Raw genomic sequence first — 19,028 nt, forward strand, 5'->3', positions numbered from 1 at the left:
TGTTGAAGTACCCAGATACCAAAGGGTTATTATGGGTTCCCCCCCTTTTTTTCTAAAAATTGTAATGCGAACAGCAGCATATGTTTACATGTTACATGTGTGGTTAGATACTTTTATGCAATTGTCCTACTTGCAACAGAGATTTTGTATACTGTGAGAATTCTGTAAAAGATATAACATCTGTTTTAAAAAAGCAGTGGGTCCCATAGGTTAGGATTGCACTTAAAAAGGTCAAGGGGCACCCCATCTGGGCCTGGCGCCTTCAAGCGGATCCCGTTTGCTAACGCCCCCTGAACCTCAGCTACTGATATAGATAGACTAAGTTAGGTGGCTGTGGGTAAATCTACAGGCATATCCCTTGTAAGCTATTCTATCCTCTTGCCCAGCAGGTTACAAATAACAGTAAAATGAGTTACCGAAGCATCTGACAAAATTAGAGAGTCCATCTGCCTCCCTTATCCAGTAAAAAACGGACGATTGTGAACTTCCCAGACTTTTCTTGGGTCTTTTAAAGCTCATGCCCCTTCCAGGTCTTCCTATGCTAAGCTTCTCACTTCAGCTTTTCGTTTCTCAATCCCAAGTTTTTATTTGTACCTAGCAGCTTAAACCAAATCTCTACTGTGCAGAGTAATATGGAGTAATTCTTTGTGATCTCTGGTACATTCGGAGTTAAACCATCGGGCCTCTTGGGGTTCCCTATATTGGATATTCCTGGTCAGCCATTTCACTACATCAGAACACAGTAAGCCAAACTCCCAGGCAACATCCCCTGGTGAGGAGTCTAACCACAAACACCACATTATTGAGTGGTAATTTCCTCTAATGGTATCTTCCTCAAACTTTGTGTGGTTAATCTTGCTCCAATTTATTCTAACTTCCATGTTTGAATGGTAATGGATAAGGCATTCATCGCCCTCTCTCACCTGGATCTTTACATTGAGGGAGGCGATGAGGGTTTATGATCGCTTGCACAATTGGGTTCCACCATAAAATCATGAACAAGTGTAATAAAATTACTGGATATCAGCATGAAATCAAGTAAGCTGGCCCTGCCACAGCCAGTATATGTTGGACACTGCAGTAGAGGTAAAGGCTCTTAAAGAAAGCTTAGAATGTGTTAATTCTATGGTATAAGAAACAGTGAATGGTATTTTGTCATTTTAGTAAATGTTCAACTTGTTGTTGGATAAAATCATGTGCTCACATTTTGAGAAAAACAACCAGTGCATAAACAAAGTTATATAAACGATATAAGCATTACTGGATGACTGGTGTCCACGGTTTATCATGGGGACATCTTGCCACTTCTAATTTTGCCAACTATATTCTAAAACTTATAGTTTCATCATTTCTGTTAACAGTGCGAGTCACAACACAGTGGGGATGGCTAAAAACACAAAATTGGCTAAAGGTTCCTTTACAAAAATAGCACCATACCAACAAAGAGTTTGTACTGTCTGTCTGAAGAAACAGTTACTTGGGATTTTTGGCTTCAAGGCCTATTACCCACTGAGTCGACGTGATTTGTGCCACTATTTTTTCCTCACAACAATCCCATTTGTTTGAAGGTGTTCTTAAATAAATGAGATATTCTAGTACAATCATATGCCACTGTTCTTTCTTAAAGGATGCCAAGTATCTTTGTAGTTGACAGCTTTGTGAGAGATGCATTGTATAGATTTGTGAAATGCAGCACTGGTAAAAAAAAATGGAGTGTAGAAAGTATTTAACGGTGGTGGTTCTGAGTGGTGGCTCCCCACATGCACTGCAACTCCGTTGTTAATGTATCCTGTAAAAAAGAGCACTTCCGGGTTTGGGAATGATCATGCTGGGAATTCAATTTCTATTGTTTACACAGTGCAAGACACCAACCAGCACGTAAAAGGGAACAGAGCGGCATGGAGGGCGGCAGTGCATCAGAATGGCCAAACGCTGGCCTACACAACGCAGGGCCTTGCATTGTTTACAAATCCATGCATTTGCGCTCACGCAGTTCTTCTTGGGTTAATAGCAATCAAGAATGTAACCTGCATCAGCAGACATGCTACAAATCAATACAGAGAGTGCAGTGTGCAAGAACAGCTGTGCGATCTGGAAATGTGAAGGTACATTGAGTGTCAGTGGCATTAAATATTAAGAACAGCATGGTAATGTGAATACATACGTAAACATTTAAAATCTTGACAACAACACAACCGTAGACAATGGCATCCACCTCCCAACCAATGCTATAGAACATCTACAACCCCTGCAAATCTAACACTTCGGCTATGCATCTGAACAACTTATTTACCCCAAAATCCAGTAGATAAACTTCCATGGTCATCTAATCCCAACACATGTATCTCACATTATATATACCTCACTACACCCTCCCCTGCACTTCTACAGCCTCATCTCAACTTAACACATTCTCAGCCTACCACACATTTAGGGTAGTTTGTCAACAATGGACATTAAATCTCAACTCATAAACATTATAGAAGGTCACACCGATGTGATTTGTGCCAATCAATCCATATGTCCCTGAACACATGACATCTTCCCATCTGTACCTCACACATGTATCGCATCCCAAGTCAGCTTTGCTCTCATTAACATTATTCAAATACATACACTCACACACAGTCACAGCAAATACTGAGTCTTTTAATACAGACTATTTAATTATTTCCGCACATACGTATCATGACTTCAAATTTGCATCGCCCATAGACATCTATAAGATGAGTATCCTCCCATCAATTTTCTTTACTTTACAGCTATTATATAAGGAAAGATATCCTCTGATCATACGGCATATAATATACCACCACACATAAGCAGCTCATCTACCCATGTTAAGCCCCCCTTGTGTCTTGCCTACATGACCCGGAGCTGACAATGCCTGGATCTGGGACTATCTGGAGCACGCACGTGCCCATCCGCTGCTGGTATCCAGTAGGATTGATCCTGTGGTGGCTGCGTCCTGTGCATATACTCCCACCTGACTCAGTGTGCGTGTCTGTACAATGGCCTCCCTCTGTGTCCTCTTCCTTCTCACTCATTCTAGGACAATTGTCTAGCCCGTCACGCTTCCCTCTGTAGTTGATCTCATGGTGGGTTCGCAAAGAAGGGCTCCAGTCCCGGAGGTCTCTTGTGCTCCTCCATCTCAGGCTGTGACGTTATCCACTCCCAGTGGCGAAGGCGTACCTTGTTGGGCATGTTACCTGCTCTGTATAATAATCATAGCTGCCAAGGTTTCAGATTGCTATGTGTTATATTTTCATAATTTCAGTGTAATTATGAGTGACATTTCAACGACTATGAGTGACACTTTCTCGTGAACAAAATCAAGATGAGGGAAACATTTAAATATCTGAAATTACACCCGTTTGGGCTACAAGAAACTCTAAGAAGATCTTAAAACTGCAGAAAGGTACCAGAAAAGGAAGGGCACTAACCTGGAGCCCTTGTAACCTGATTGTACTGTTAAACAAATCTGTAACCATGAAATTAATCAAGTCTTTCGGAGGCAGTACTTTATTAAAGTTCTATGCACATATGCAGACATGTGCAGTTAAATACAAATATAATACTTACTGGATGGAACATATTGTTATTTGCATAATAAAATAGACACTATACTCTTAACGTCAATGTGTTTGGGGGAGAGGGTTGGGGACAGATGGTAGCCACACATGCCTAAAAATCTCACCAGATGCCACAAATGTCCCCAGATGCTTCTCGGCATTTATGAGAAATTACTAAACAGCATACTGGCCTTAGTTTCCATAAGTGGACTGAAATCACACTTTCTTCTGTGATTTTAGTGAGAAACTCAGTAAATTAGAAATTGTAAAATATATTTTTTCAATTTCCTTTTGCTTCACCCAGAGGAAAAGTCTCTGTTTCCTACAATGTACAGATAGTGTGTCAGCAGCAAGAAAGCTCAGGGGGTAGAGCACTTGCTGGAGTGATGTGTGCATGTCATGAACTGGCCTTCTGGGCTACTGCCCACAGTCTGGCCTGCTAATGTAGTCAGGTGTTGGTGGCTTCACTTCAGTGATGTGTTTTCAGCAACAGAGGTATAGTCTGGGGGTATGTGGCTTGTGCATCATCAGTCGCACAACAGGGCATTCAAAACAAACAACACAGGCATTTAAAATCCAAACTGAGTCAACACACAAAAAAGCAATGCTTGTTTATTCTTCCAGAGCATCTTACTGATCCGCAGATTATCAAACAACGGGGTAAAAGGTAGCTGAATTATAAACCAAAAATCAATAATTCGTGCACACACGGGTCACAGGCTGGGAGACTGTTTTTATAGCTACGAGTGTGACGTAGGTTACATTTTCTGAGATTATGAATACACCGGCATGTCTCTTTTTGTGACCCTTTTACTGCACTCATCACATGGGCCACCTGGTTGCATAGGTTCGATAAGCACTGTGTGTTTATGATTGCACACGGGTTACCCACAGGAGGTGCAGGGGTCTTGTCTGGTTTCTGACCCAGTTATCGCACACGTGGCTTAGAGTTTTATATGTGCCTAGTGTGCTGTATGTTTTACAATTGCGGAATAGTATGCAAAATAATTCAATTTTTTAAGTCCCACATAATTTACTTAACTCTGCAACCTAATTTGAGCCTCCATTACCTTAGGGTTCCTGGCACTAGATGCAGCACGTGCATGGTGACCTTGCTTTTCTGTTTATATTGAGTCGATCAGAGAGGCACACTGCTTGCAATATTAACGCATTGGGCAAAAGCATCTGTGCTGTACCTTTTATCTTTCAATGTGCGAAAACCTACATTTGTTTGTCATGATAGCTTGTGGGTCGTCGTGCTACCTCCCCTCATTGGAGGACCAGGAAAGGAGCCCAGTAGTGTGGATGCCTGGAGGAACCAGTTAATCAACGAACCTCGATTAAATCCCAAATCAGGGCTCCACAGTGTGATGCCTATTTTTAAACATTGCAGTCACTTTTAAATGACATAGGGCCTCATGTAGGTAGCCAAATACCGGTCGGTAACGGCCGATTTTTGGTAATTATACCGTTACCGACCGGTATTTTGGCTATTGGTATGTAGGGGGACAAATTTTGGTTTCGGAATTTACCGAATCGGTAAAATTACCGATTCGGTAATAATACCGAATCGGTAATGTTACCGAATCGGTAACTTTTCCAAATCGGTAATTTTACCGATTCGGTAAATTCCGAAACCAAAATCGAGATGTAGGGGGAGTGTGTGGGTGTGTTTAAGAGTCGGTATTTACCACCAACTTACAGTTGGTGGTAAATAATTAATGTATGTGTTCATGCATTTTTACGCGCGTAGCAGTGTGCAATGTGGCATACATACATGCCCTTAGGGCATGTATGTGTGCCACATGTGCACACATGGCCGAATCAGGGGTGCAACAGGGTGTCATTGTGACACCCTGCCACCCTTGCATGTGTTCCCCCCATTACCGAATCGGTATTTACCGATTCGGTAATGAGGCATACCTTCCCATCAATGGGAAGGTATGCCTCATTACCGAATCGGTAAATACCGATTCGGTAATTACCGAATTGTAACGAATCGGTAAAAAATACCGACTCATTACCTACATACGAGTCACCACTTCTAAAATACCGATTCGGTATCGTTCGGTATTTTAGAAGTGGTAACTGGTATGCTACCTACATGAGGCCCATAGTGTTTTATTAGGCACATTTGTAAACACCTGCTGATTATGGTGGGATTAAATCACGTGAGGAGGGACATGGGATACAGGTTGACTAAATGCGTGTGGCTGCAGATCTTCAGCTATAACAGGCCATCCTGACAACTGAAGATAGATGACCGCGGAAGAACTATTGTAATTGATAAAAACACATTGAAGCAGAGTGAAATACCTCACTCCTGGCATGTCTGACTCACTTACTTTGGAGGTGAGCAGCAATTCCAGGCTGCCTCGTGGCCACAACAACTCTCCCACAGTACACACTATCACTGCCAGCCCAGCAATGATTGAGACCCACACAGCAGGTGTCCTGGGGCTCCAGCAGCGTGGGCCGCTGAAGTCTGTGGGCTTTGGTCAGGTCTGATCATTTTTTTTTTCAGATGAACCCGCTAGTGCCAGCAACGTTGGCTGCCATTGATGCTACTGCAGCCTCTCTCAACTTCAGCCACGAGCTCGCGCAGACGCAGGACCTGACGTCCCGCCTCAGCCTATTAAAGTGTGCCTTGCTAAAATGACTTGAACAGTCACCTGCGGTGTTGGGAATGATTCTTACAGTGGAGCAGCTAGCTCAATCAGCTCCCCAAAGCTAAAATCATACCTGTAAATTCTATTTACATGCACATTTTATAATTATGTAAACCTAGCAAAAATTTTCAAATGCAGAAGTGAATGTTACCGAGTCACAAGATGGCTGCCAACACTTTATGGATTGGAGTGTTGTCAGCCAATTAGAAAGAAGCTCATTCTTGTGTGGTTAAGCTCCGCCCAGATATCTATATTTCTTTTTCCTTTAATATTTCAAAAACTACTGAACAGATTTACAACATTTAAAAGAAGGGTGTTTTCTGAACCAAGAGCTACCTTTTTTCCAAATGTTGGTGTAATTCCGTTCAGCAGTTCGGGCTGTAGCCTGTTACAAAATATCCCATGGAAATTAACATGAAGAAAATGTGCTTTGGTACCCCAATTTTTCTCAGCCCCCGCTTCATGAATCACCCCAAAACTTTCAACAGAGAAACAGAGATGGCCGGCCCATTAGTTATGAAAATTTCACAAATATTCATCAGACGGCGCCAAAAGTATTGGCAAATCATAAAATGCTTTTCCTATGGAAACTAGATTCTAAATATAACTACCTACTGGCGACCACCAGTAGGTAATACATATATATATGATATATATATATATATATATATATATATATATATATATATATATATATATATATATATATATATATATATATATATATATATATATATATATATATATATATATATATATTCACAGAAAAAACCATAGGTTTCAGGCACGTTATAGTTAGGAATTAGCATTTAAAAAACCTCAGAAATTCACTGAAAAAACCATAGGTTTCAGGGGTGTTATAGTTAGCTGGACTTTTCACTTGTACAAAACCATTGAAATTCCCCCGTTATAGTTAGTTCAGCTAACTATAACTCGCGCGCCCGCAATGCACTGCTGATGACGTCACATATTACATCACTCATGACATGGTCAGTGACATCACTCATGACATCACTGATGACATCTCAAATGACATCACTGATGACATCACTGATGACATCATACTTGTGATAGAGTGGCAGACCTCCTCTCACCCTAATATAACCTTTGATACACACATTCAAAAATAGAGACTAAAATTTTCAAAACAATGGACATACCAATACCAGTTACAACAACCTCTTCAGTAATTCTAAGATCCACATACACATCCACTCATTCACCAACAGTCCTATACAGTCACTCATACATGTACTCACTCATCATATGTACTCATACACCTATACATCCTGTTACACAATGCCACTCATCCATAGAGTTACTCACACACATAGTCACTCATGCTAATAAAGAATCAAACATACATTTACTTGCATATACAGTTATACACACACCACCACACTTACTTCTACGGAAACTTACACATACTTAGTCTTTTAAACAATCACTTATAGAAACACATACTTATTCATACAGGAACTCTTTCAATCTCTCACTCTCACATATACTCACATATATACACCAATAGTCACATATACTAGTTTAAAACATATGTAGTTACTCATAAAGACACTATTGAGACAGTCATTCACTCACTAACACACCCATACACACACTCATCCACCCATACAGTCCTGCACACATGCTGTGTTCAACACATACAAACAGTGAGTCACTCATTCATGCACCTATGCACTACGTAATACCCCCCACCGAACCATGCAGACACTCAGACTGATACTCAAAAAACCAACTAATAACCTATATAGACACCCATGTAGCTACTCACCAACCCATGCAGCCACTTATACACAAAGTGAGAGACTGATACAGATATTTACATATTTAAACATTACTCACTAAGCCATGTATTCACTATGATACACTTAATCAGTCAGTTACACAATCAATTTTTCAAAAACAAATCATCCATTTAGACACTTATATACCCATTTATTCTTCCATCGACCTTGAGATATACATATATAAAACATATTTAATTTTCAGAAAAACACACATTCACTGGATGATGTCATCAGTGATGTCATCAGTGATGTCATTTGAGATGTCATCAGTGATGTCATGAGTGATGTCACTGACCATGTCATGAGTGATGTAATATGTGACGTCATCAGCAGTGCATTGCGGGCGCGCGAGTTATAGTTAGCTGAACTAACTATAACGGGGGAATTTCAATGGTTTTGTACAAGTGAAAAGTCCAGCTAACTATAACACCCCTGAAACCTATGGTTTTTTCAGTGAATTTCTGAGGTTTTTTAAATGCTAATTCCTAACTATAACGTGCCTGAAACCTATGGTTTTTTCTGTGACACTCTCTAGCCCATGTGCACTGTAACACCACCCCGTGAATATGTCATGCCACACTTGTCTTCGCACGGGTTATATTGCCCCATCTAACGTGCCTTTCTCGATGCCTATGTTATAACGCACAGTGCTATGCCATACATATTACAATCTGGGATCCATATCTTTGTCACAGTGCATATGCAACGTTACACTCCCCAGCACATATTTTATATTACAACTTTAGAGACTAGTTAGGTTACACAACACTGCCCTATGCATATTACACTCCAAGGCGCATATCGCATAGCACGCGCTAGTGCCTGTGCTATCTCGCGCTCTCCCATGAATCTGTCATTGCGCACAATGTATTGCATATTATATTTCACGCCCGGTTCATCTTATATCACACTTTTTGGTGCATAGTTTATACCATACACTATATCTAGTTTTCATTTTCAATCGTGCTCTCAGGACTATGTTCTATATAACACTGTGTTCACCTACCCTTTTCACGGGCATTACATTTTGCGATAAGGGGTGGAGGGTCAGGGGGTGTTTCTGCCAAGTGAGCCCGGAGTCACAGTCACAAACGTCCTCTTCTTCCTGAATAAAAGTGAGATTATGCTGCATACTTGTTCATATTTTAAGTAGTTCGCACAGACACAATGTTTTAAAAACAATAAAGTTCCTAATACCCGCCTTCTCTGAACAGTTAGCTTGCTGCCCCATCCCCTTCCTCCCTATCCTCTGTTGTGTGAATCCATGGACTAGCCTCCTCCCTCCTGCCATGCATGGTCTGATGTGCTGCCACTGCCCTCAATTTAGTATGATGTACCAGTCCACTCCTCCTGCCCTCCATTGCCCAATTCTATGCCCCATCATTGACCTCCTGCTTCAACTCTGTGCTTAGCTTGCTGCCCCTATTCTCTTTCCCCCTGCCCTCCGATGTCTTTGTGCATGCCCCTGCTCCATCCTTTTTGCCCACCATGTCCCATGGACCTGCCACTCCTATCTACTCTGAGTGTTCTGTTGAGCTGCCACTCCCCTCCCACCTGCCTAGCATTGTCAGATGACTGTAACCTGTCCCTGCCACCTCCACGCTGCCTGTCCACATGCCATGCCCCTATCCTCTTCCTCCTGTCCTACATGGTCCATTGTACTGCCACACCCTTCTGCCCTCCCTGGTCTGTTGTGCTGCAACTGCTCCTCCTGCCTGCCCCATGTGGTCTGTTGTGAGGTCCCTCCCCCTGAACTTTCTTGTCTGTGCACAGGTCCTGACCCTTCCTTCTATCCTCCATCGTCCTTTGTGCATGCCCCTGCACCCTCCTTCTTGCCCATCATAGCCATTGTGCTGCCACTAACCCTCCCACTTGCCATGCATGGTCTTATGTGCTGCCATGGCCCCTCCCACCTTCCCTGTGTGGTCAGTTAGCTGCCCCTGACCCCCTCCCACCTTCCCTCCATAGTCTGTGTGTATGCCATCACAGTCTCACTGTTGCTCTTCATGGTGTGTCTTGCTTCTAGTGCCCATCCTGCCTGACCTCCATGGCTATCTTGCTGCTCCTGCCCTGCCCCCTTGCCCCCAGCCCTACTCCCTCCCTCCTGGCTTGTCTGTTCCATTGTAATGCCCCTGATCCGTCCCTCTTGCCCTTTATGGTCTGTTATACTGCAGCTTTCTCTCCTGTCTGTCCATTATGGTCAGCTAGCTACCATTGCCTCTTGCCCCTCTGTTCTCTGTTGTCCATGTGCATGGTCCTGTCCCCTCCCTCTTGCTTTCTATGGATTGTTGTGCTGCACTCCCGTCCTGCATGCCCTGTGTGGTGTATTGTGCTGCTGCAAACCCTGATGCCTGCCCTGCAGGGTCAGTTTGGTGCACCTCTCCATGTCCCTCCTGTCCCCTGTTATCCAAGTCCATGTCCCTATCCCATTTCCTTCCATGATCCAATGTACCATACTTGCGAACATTTTGAACTTGGTAAGAGGCAGATTTTGAAAAAAAACTGGGGTATTGATTTTCCCCTTTGAGTTACATTGAAAAAGAGGATATTGTAGACAGGAGACAGATCAAATAAAGCCCATTTGAGCTTAAAAACATTGGACGTTTCCTGGCTGAATCGGGTCTGTTGGCATGTATGGTTGTACTACCATTGCCTCTTCCTTCTGCCCACAATGGTCTATTACATTGCCACAGCCTTGAAGGAGGGTAGATTTTGTATCACAGGGGGCCCCTGGCCCGTTCTGTCCACACCTGAAGTATGAGACCCTTGTCCTTGCCCTGCCAGCTGCATTTGTAGGCTGTATTAAATTGACCAGCGGGTCCTGTGTTGCTATATAATTATCCTGAGACATCATTACCACTCAGCCAGCATAAAACCCCTGTGTAGGCCCTTCTGTTCAATATGTAGGCCTCTTTGTTAAATTGACCATAGCTCTGCAATTTTAGTGTATAGCAGTCTGAAGGCAGGTCTGCGAGGCCTTCTGATCCAAACTAGTAGCCCCCACCCTACCCGAGTGCTCCGTGCTCGGTATCAAAGTTCAACATCCCCCTGAAGCTGTCGACATACAGTAGGCTGCATCCTGGACTGGTACTTGCTTCCTGGGCAGGTTTCCCGCTTTTAAGGAAGTGGCAACCGCAGAGCGTCAAGTTAGGAGAACTGAGGAGATTTTATACATGAATATATTGAATTCCCGTACAATACCCATTATTTTCTGCTTGCTCTATGGAACTTACGATAAGCGATTGGCCTGAGAGACTGACCTTTTCACCCAGTCCATTGTCAGCATTAAGTGGGTAAATGACGAAATGTCTGGTAAAATCTGCAGACGAAGCTTTTGGGTAGCATACGTAGGTAGATGTAGCGTGCAAAGGAGCCCACAAAATGATATAAAAAGGGAGCACCCACAGATATCGACGGACTACCTCGCCGTCTGTATGTAGGTTAACAGGCAGTGCAGGTTTTCCCCAAGAGCTGGGAGCTCTTGTCTTCCTTTGCTTAAAATGTCTTGCTCTGCTTTGCTTGAAGTATCTTATTCTATTTTACCTATATGAAATGTCATGTTATGTTTAACCATTGTTCTCTTTACTTTTGCATTTAAAAGATTTTGTATTGTAATTGCAGGAATGCTTGCTCTAAGAGTAAACATGAGTGTTCCTAGGTAACATTTTCCTTGGTGTAACTTGTTTCTCATGATGCATTTATAGATGTGTTTTCTCTCTCTCTCTGTCAGTACATTAATTGAGATACAGAGAATATTATGACAGCTGTATGATTATCTGGATTCTGTATTTTGTACTTTATGTCTCTATTCTGCGGTTTCTTTGAAGTTGCATCTTCTCATTAAACTGCCATTGTATTCTGCCTCCAATTCCATGTCTCATATGTCTGTTTTCTTCATTTTTGGAGCAAGCGCTCCTAGGCACCCCGGCTCAAATTAAGGTGCCCCTTTTGTCCCTGACTCACTCTCCTGCTCAGTTCTGTGGTGGCTCCCGGGGATCTGGGGACCGCCCCTAGCTTCTTTGACCTGTAATAGATCTTCCCTCCAACAGCCTCTCTTGCAAGTCCTGTATTGTTGGTTTGTTGCCCCTGCCCCCCTTTCCACTGCCCTCCATAGTCTGTTGTGCTTCCACGGCCCTTCCTGCCTGCTCAGTGTGGTTAAATTGTTGCCTTTGCACCCTCCTACCTGCCTTCAATTTTCAGAGTCCGTGCCCCTGGCCTCTGCCTCTCAACAGTATCCTAATGAACAACTAGATTGCTAACATTCTATATTTATTACAAAAGTGTGGAACGCCTGACATCATCTTGATGTAATCAAAACTGTAATACCTAGAGCATTTCCTTTAGAAATTACATATATGAGAGGTTCTTATTGGCATCAAAATTATGGTTAGTGCTCTAAAAGACTAAAATAAGGACATATTTTCTGAGTTTTCAAATAGGGACAAAGCACTTTTAAATTATTTGTTATCTTTATCTTTTTTTATCCAGTTGACCACTTGATTAAATGTTGCACTTAGGGGAGAGGATGTGGTGTTACTTCCAGAACTGCAGACTTTGCAACTGGGGAACCAGGTTGAAGTTTCTGCTTCAGCTCGACATTCTGTGATTCTGGTCAAATCACTTAGTCTCCCCATGTCTACAACCAAAATGAATTTGTTCTTGTGTGATGTAACCAATGCTCATGTAAAGCACTCCAATACCTGACAAGTCTGCACTATATAACACTGCAAAAACACAAAATAATAAGTGTTTTGCACACTTCTGTCATTGGGCTATATTTGGGCTACATCTGGGTGATTTTGGGCTACATTTGGGCTCTTTTTTCTCCGGTGGCCATCTTGGGAGATTTATTTGTTATGAAGTTTCCTAATTTCCTCATGTACTGCAGTCTCCTCAGTAGGAAATGCTTTCAGTTTTTTACTTTGATTCCATCATGAAGGTATTCAGATATGTCACACATTTGCCATAAATTCTGAATGTTAGCACTCTAGTTGCTCATTAGATCACTGTAGTAAAACTACTGCACCATGGAAGTCTGCTCCTGGTATTAAAAGTGCATGTTTCAGTCTGCATGTCAGAATTTTTTAATGAAATAGAAGAGGATTTGAGAAGTCACTCAAAATGTGCCCTCATTTTCTTTCTTCAGCATTAATCATAATTTCTATGGCAAAATGAACCTCCTCATTGTGTTCCTTTTTAAATTAAATGTTTTAAGTGTTACCAGTTTATTCCAATCAAGATGGCTTCAGGTGTGCCTTACTTTTGTCATAATGAAGACAGTAAGCGCTCTAGTTGTTTTTAAGAACATTCAGGGACATTCTGTCATTGGGCTATACTTGGGCTACATCTGGGTGATATTTGGGCTACATTTGGGCTCTTTTGTCTCTGGTGGCCATCTTGGGAGACTTATTTGTTATGAAGTTTCCTAATTTCCTCATTTACTGCAGTCTCCTCAGTAGGAAATACTTTCAGTTGTTTACTTTGATTCCATCAAGAAGGCATTCAGATGTGTCACACATTTGCCATAAATTCAGAATGTTAGCACTCTTTTTGCTCATTAGATCACTGTAGTAAAGCTACTGCTCACCAGGGAAAACTGCTGCTGGTATTGAAAGTGCATGTTTCAGTCTGCATGTCAGAATTTTTTAATGAAATAGAAGAGGATTTGAGAAGTCACTCAAAATGTGCCCTAATTTTTCTTTCTGCAGCACTAATCATACTTTTTATGGAAAAATGAACCCCCTCATTTTGTTCCTTTTTAAATTAAATGTTTTAAGAGTTACCACTTTAATCCAAGCAAGATGGCTTCAGGTGTGCCATACGTTTATCATAAGTAGGACTGTTAGCGCTCTAGTAGTTCTTTGGAACACTCTGGGAAGCTGCAGTAGAACACAAAGGAATCAACTGACAGTCTCTGCCCTTGAACAGATTTACACCAGACCTGCAAAAGGCACTTCCTTGACCTTATGGCTACCTCTCTGCCAAATTTCAAGTAATTCTGTTCAGCCGTTCGGGCTGTAGCTGTGTCTAAAGGTCCTATGGAAAAATGCATGGGGAAAACGCGTTTTGGGACCCCCCTTTTTTCTCTGCCCCTGCTTGACGAATCCCTCCGAGACTTTCAGGGTAGGAGCGGAGCGTAGCGCCCCACCTATTTTGAAAATTTCGCGAGGATTCGTCGACCGGCGCCAAAGTTATTCCAAATAGAATGTTGCGGATTTCCTATGGAAACAGGGTCCTAACTATATCTACCTACTGGCGACCGCCAGTAGGTAATATATATATATATATATATATATATATATATATATATATATATATATATATATATATATATATATATATATATATATATATATATATATATATATATATATATATATATATACATATATTATCTACTGGCGGTCGCCAGTAGATAGTTATAGTTAGGATCGTGTTTCAATAGGAAATCCGCAACATTCTATTTTGAATAACTTTGGCGCCGATTGACGAATCCTCGCAAAATAGGTGGGGCGCTCCGCTCCGCTCCTTCCCTGAAAGTCTCGGGGGGATTCGTCAAGCGGGGCCTGAGAAAAAGGATGGGTCCCAAAACGCGTTTTCCCCATGCATTTTTCGATAGGATCTTTAGTCCAAGCTACAGCCCGAATGGCTGAACAGAATTACTTGAAATTTGGCAGAGAGGTAGTCCTCAGGTCAGAGATGTGCCTTTTGCAGGTCTGGTGTAAATCTGTTTAATATTTCCTGAGAAAATAGCATTTAAATCAATATATATATCTATAGGCGCGCTCCGAGCGCGTACGGTAAGCTTACCGTACGCGCACGCAGCCGTGCGCGAGCCTAATTCTGATTGGTGGTTACATAACTGTAAACATTCGAATCGGTCGAAATCAGGAAGTGTCGGCCACCATTTTGTGTGTCTTACACTGATAAACAAAGGTGGAGAACGTGAAAAGGGGGCAACGTAGAGAGTTGCAGACCCCCTAGCATTTGTCAGGGGGTCCATGAAGTGTGAAAAATAAATGTTTTTTTTTTTTTTTTAAATCGCGAGGTGCGCGTACGGTAAGCTTACCGTACGCGCACGGCAGAAAAAAATCATAAAAAAAATAGAAATAAAAATCACATTTAAGTGTTTAGATATTAGGGGGCTCTAAAAAGAGCCATTGTGTTTATGAAGTGTTTTTTTTGTGGTACCTACAAGTAAGTACCGATGCAGAGTCTAAAGTTCAAGAGAAAGACTCTGTTGCCTTCATCTGTGAAATGTACACCGTTTCCTCTATAAATGCCTTGCATGTTGTAACACAAGTTGTTGTGGTATATAGAACCCATACCATAGTCTCTGAGGAAAGCAGAAATAGATTTGTTGACGTGCTTTCTTGCTTTGTCAATCTGTGGACAAAATTGGCTGGACCAGTTCCACTTTTGCCTTTGGCATATATTAGAATATACAAAGGCAGTTTGTGGAAAAAGCGACATCAATTGCACAAAGGTGTCCTTAACAAGCATTTCCAGACCTACCCCAGTTAAAGTGCCTAGGTCATTTCCACCACAGTGCACAATAATAAGGTTAGGGTGTTGGAGATGTAGAAAAGATTTCACCAAAGGCATTAATTGGTGCCACTTTAACCCTCTCTGACCAATCCATTTAATGTCTACATTTGGCAAAGCAAGGTCTCTCACCATACCTCTTTTTTCTGCATACTTTTCACTCCAGAAGACATAGCTGTGACCTACAATCCACACTGTGAATATCTTCAAATGAGATCTGGAAGCACTCAGGAGGTGTCTTTCAGCAGAATGGCAATATGAAATGAAAGACAGTTGAAAAACGGAGGCATACATATTTTTTTTAATAAAAATAACTCATTGGCTGATTTAAACCATTTTACAGTTACAACTAGGCTGTATGTTTGGATTTTTAGAAGCATGTTTTGTATTGGTTCAGAAAATTGTGTTCCCACAGAAGATTAATTTGGATTTGCTGTTAGGTTTGACAGGTCAAGCACTCTTGCTCTTTGGAATAGAAACATTGTGTGCTGAACTTTTGACCTCTCTGCTAACACCAGTGTTCCATGACCTGTTTCTATGCTAGCAGGTAGAAGTCATGTTGGGGGAAGGGTTCATTTGGAAAAGGGTTGACATTTTCAACCAATAGAAATGTGTGATTTCATTTGAAAAAATGTGAGAAGCACTGTGATTTTAAGTTAACATGTATATGTGTGAAAAGAGAGAGGGAAACATTGCCATTTACTGGTTCTGGTGAGAGGAGAGAGGTGTACAGCTCTGAGATTCTGACTCTGATAATCTGTTGTTTGAGTGCCACATTTCTTTCTCAACTAACTAATTTTAAAGGTGAGTTATGAGTTTGAGAGGGGATGTATGTGGTGAAGTTTGATATAAATAATAGAATTGTGATTCTTCTTTTAAAGTTGTGTTTTACATTTTGTGTTTTGGGAGATATTTAACTGTCTTGAACTGGTAAAATATTATGGAGCATGTCTTCACCATAAGTTAAGGTGTACTGGTATCACTGAGGAATACTGTTTTGTGCCTAGAATCAAACCATGAGTCTGTGTGCACAAAGGAATTGTTGTCAGAGATTTTATTTGTGTTGGCCTGGTTCTGTAAGAATGGCATTTGTAGGAAAGGGTCAGCTTTTTTTGGGGGGACTGTGATGGTTTCCATTCAGCATAAATCAGTAACACACAAATGGGAGGCAAATGCTAACACATTTGAAATCGATATAGTAGATTTTGCTTCTAATCATGCAATGGGTGAGCTTGGTCCTACATATACAAAACTCCAATTAACCCTTGTCACATATGTACTTTTACATACATTACTACAATGTTCATGCTGTTATGGATGCATCCATGCATATGTCTCTTGTAACTGAAAATATACAGTCTGCAGAAGCAGACTCTTAGCACACACCCAGCTGTTTATCCTGTAGAGTCATGCTTAGTATTCACAACTGAGTGGTGTTTCAGGTAGCAGTGAGTAACGCTAATGCATTCAACATCACTAAGGCTGATTTCCTTTGCTGGAGTGTAGTCAGTCACCCAGGTTACACATGTCCATGGTCTCAAAAAGCTGTTTGGACATGTGCTCTTTTCTGTTTCTGAAAACTGTAATGAAAATGTGTCAGACTTTTAGAGTAGTTATCACTTGCAAAAAAACCAATAGTAAATGTGCTTTCAAATTGGCAATCAAATTTCGTTTTCTGCCTTGAATCACACCATGAGTCTGTGAGCACACAGGAATTGTTGTCAGAGATTTATTTTGTGGTACTCTAGTTCTTTAACAATTTCATTAGTAGGAAAGGGGAAGCTTTTTTTCTTGAACTGTGATGGTTAGCATTCAGCACAAACCATTATCTCACGAATGAGAGGTAAATGCTAACATATTTGAAATCAACATGGTAGATTTTCCTTCCATTCGTGCAATGGGTCATGTAGTTGGTGTATGTTAAAAACTCCTATTAACCGTTACCACACATGTAGTCTTACATACATGTTTCCAGTGGTTATGCAGTTATTTAAGGGTCCATGCAGATCTCTCTTGCACCTGACAGTAGACAGTCTCCAGAACCACACTCTTACCAGAGAGCTAGCTGTTTCTCCTGTACAGTCATGCTTAGTAATTAGCACTGTGTGGTGTTTTAGATAGGAGTGAGTAACGCTAATACATTCAACATCACCAAGGCTCATTTCCTTTGCTGGAGTGTAGTCAGTCACCCAGGTTACACATGTTCATGGTCTCAAAAAGCTGTTTCGACATGTGCTCTTTTCTGTTTCTGAAAACTGTAATGAAAATGTGTCAGACTGTTAGAGTACTTATTACTTGCAAAAAAAACAATAGAATGTGTGCTTTCAAATTGGCAATCAAATTTCGTGTTCTGCCTAGAATCACACCATGAGTCTGTGAGCACACAGGAATTGTTGTCAGAGATTTATTTTGTGTTACTCTAATTCTTTTAGAATTGCATTGGTAGGAAAGGGGATGTTTTAATTGTTGTCAGATATTTTATTTGTGTTGGCCTGGTTCTGTAAGAATTGCATTTGTAGGAAAGGGTCAGCTTTTTTTTTTGGGACTGAGATGGTTTCTATTCAACATAAATCAGTATCACACAAATGGGAGGCAAATGCTAACACATTTGAAATCAATATAGTAGATTTTGCTTCGAATCATGCAATGGGTGAGTTTGGTCCTACATATACAAAACTCCAATTAACCCTTGCCACACATGTACTTTTACATACATTACTACCATGTTCATGCTGTTATGGATGCATCCATGCATATGTCTCTTGTAACTGAAAATACACAGTCTGCAGAAGCAGACTCTTAGCACACACCCAGCTGTTTATCCTGTAGAGTCATGCTTAGTATTCACAACTGAGTGGTGTTTCAGGTAGCAGTGAGTAACGCTAATACATTCAACATCACTAAGGTTGATTTCCTTTGCTGGAGTGTAGTCAGTCACCCAGGTTACACATGTTCATGGTCTCAAAAAGCTGTTTGGACATGTGCTCTTTTCTGTTTCTGAAAACTGTAATGAAAATGTGTCAGACTGTTAGAGTAATTATCAATTGCACTACCACAGTAGTAAGTGTGCTTTCTATTCGCCAATCAAATTTCGTTTTCTGACTAGAATCACACCAAGAGTCTGTGTGCACACAGGAATTGTTCTTAGAGATTTAATTCGTATTGGTTTTATTGTGTTTTTCACTTGTAGGAAAGGGGTAGACAGTATTATAAGATTTGAAAAGCTCATAAAAAATATAGTAATATATTTAAATTACATAAAGGTATTTTTTTTTAGTTTCTTTCAGGTATTGCTGCAGAGCAGTTAAGCAAATTTAAGATGCCTATAAAATCAAGAAAGAGAAAAGAACAGAAAAAACATGTATATTTGAAGACAACTGGAGGACCCAAATTAGTTGAAGATGCTCATGTTGGAAAAAAGAAAAAGTCTTCTGGTA

Source organism: Triturus cristatus, chromosome 8 (genome assembly GCF_964204655.1).
Source record: "Triturus cristatus chromosome 8, aTriCri1.1, whole genome shotgun sequence".
Taxonomy (NCBI): domain Eukaryota; kingdom Metazoa; phylum Chordata; class Amphibia; order Caudata; family Salamandridae; genus Triturus; species Triturus cristatus.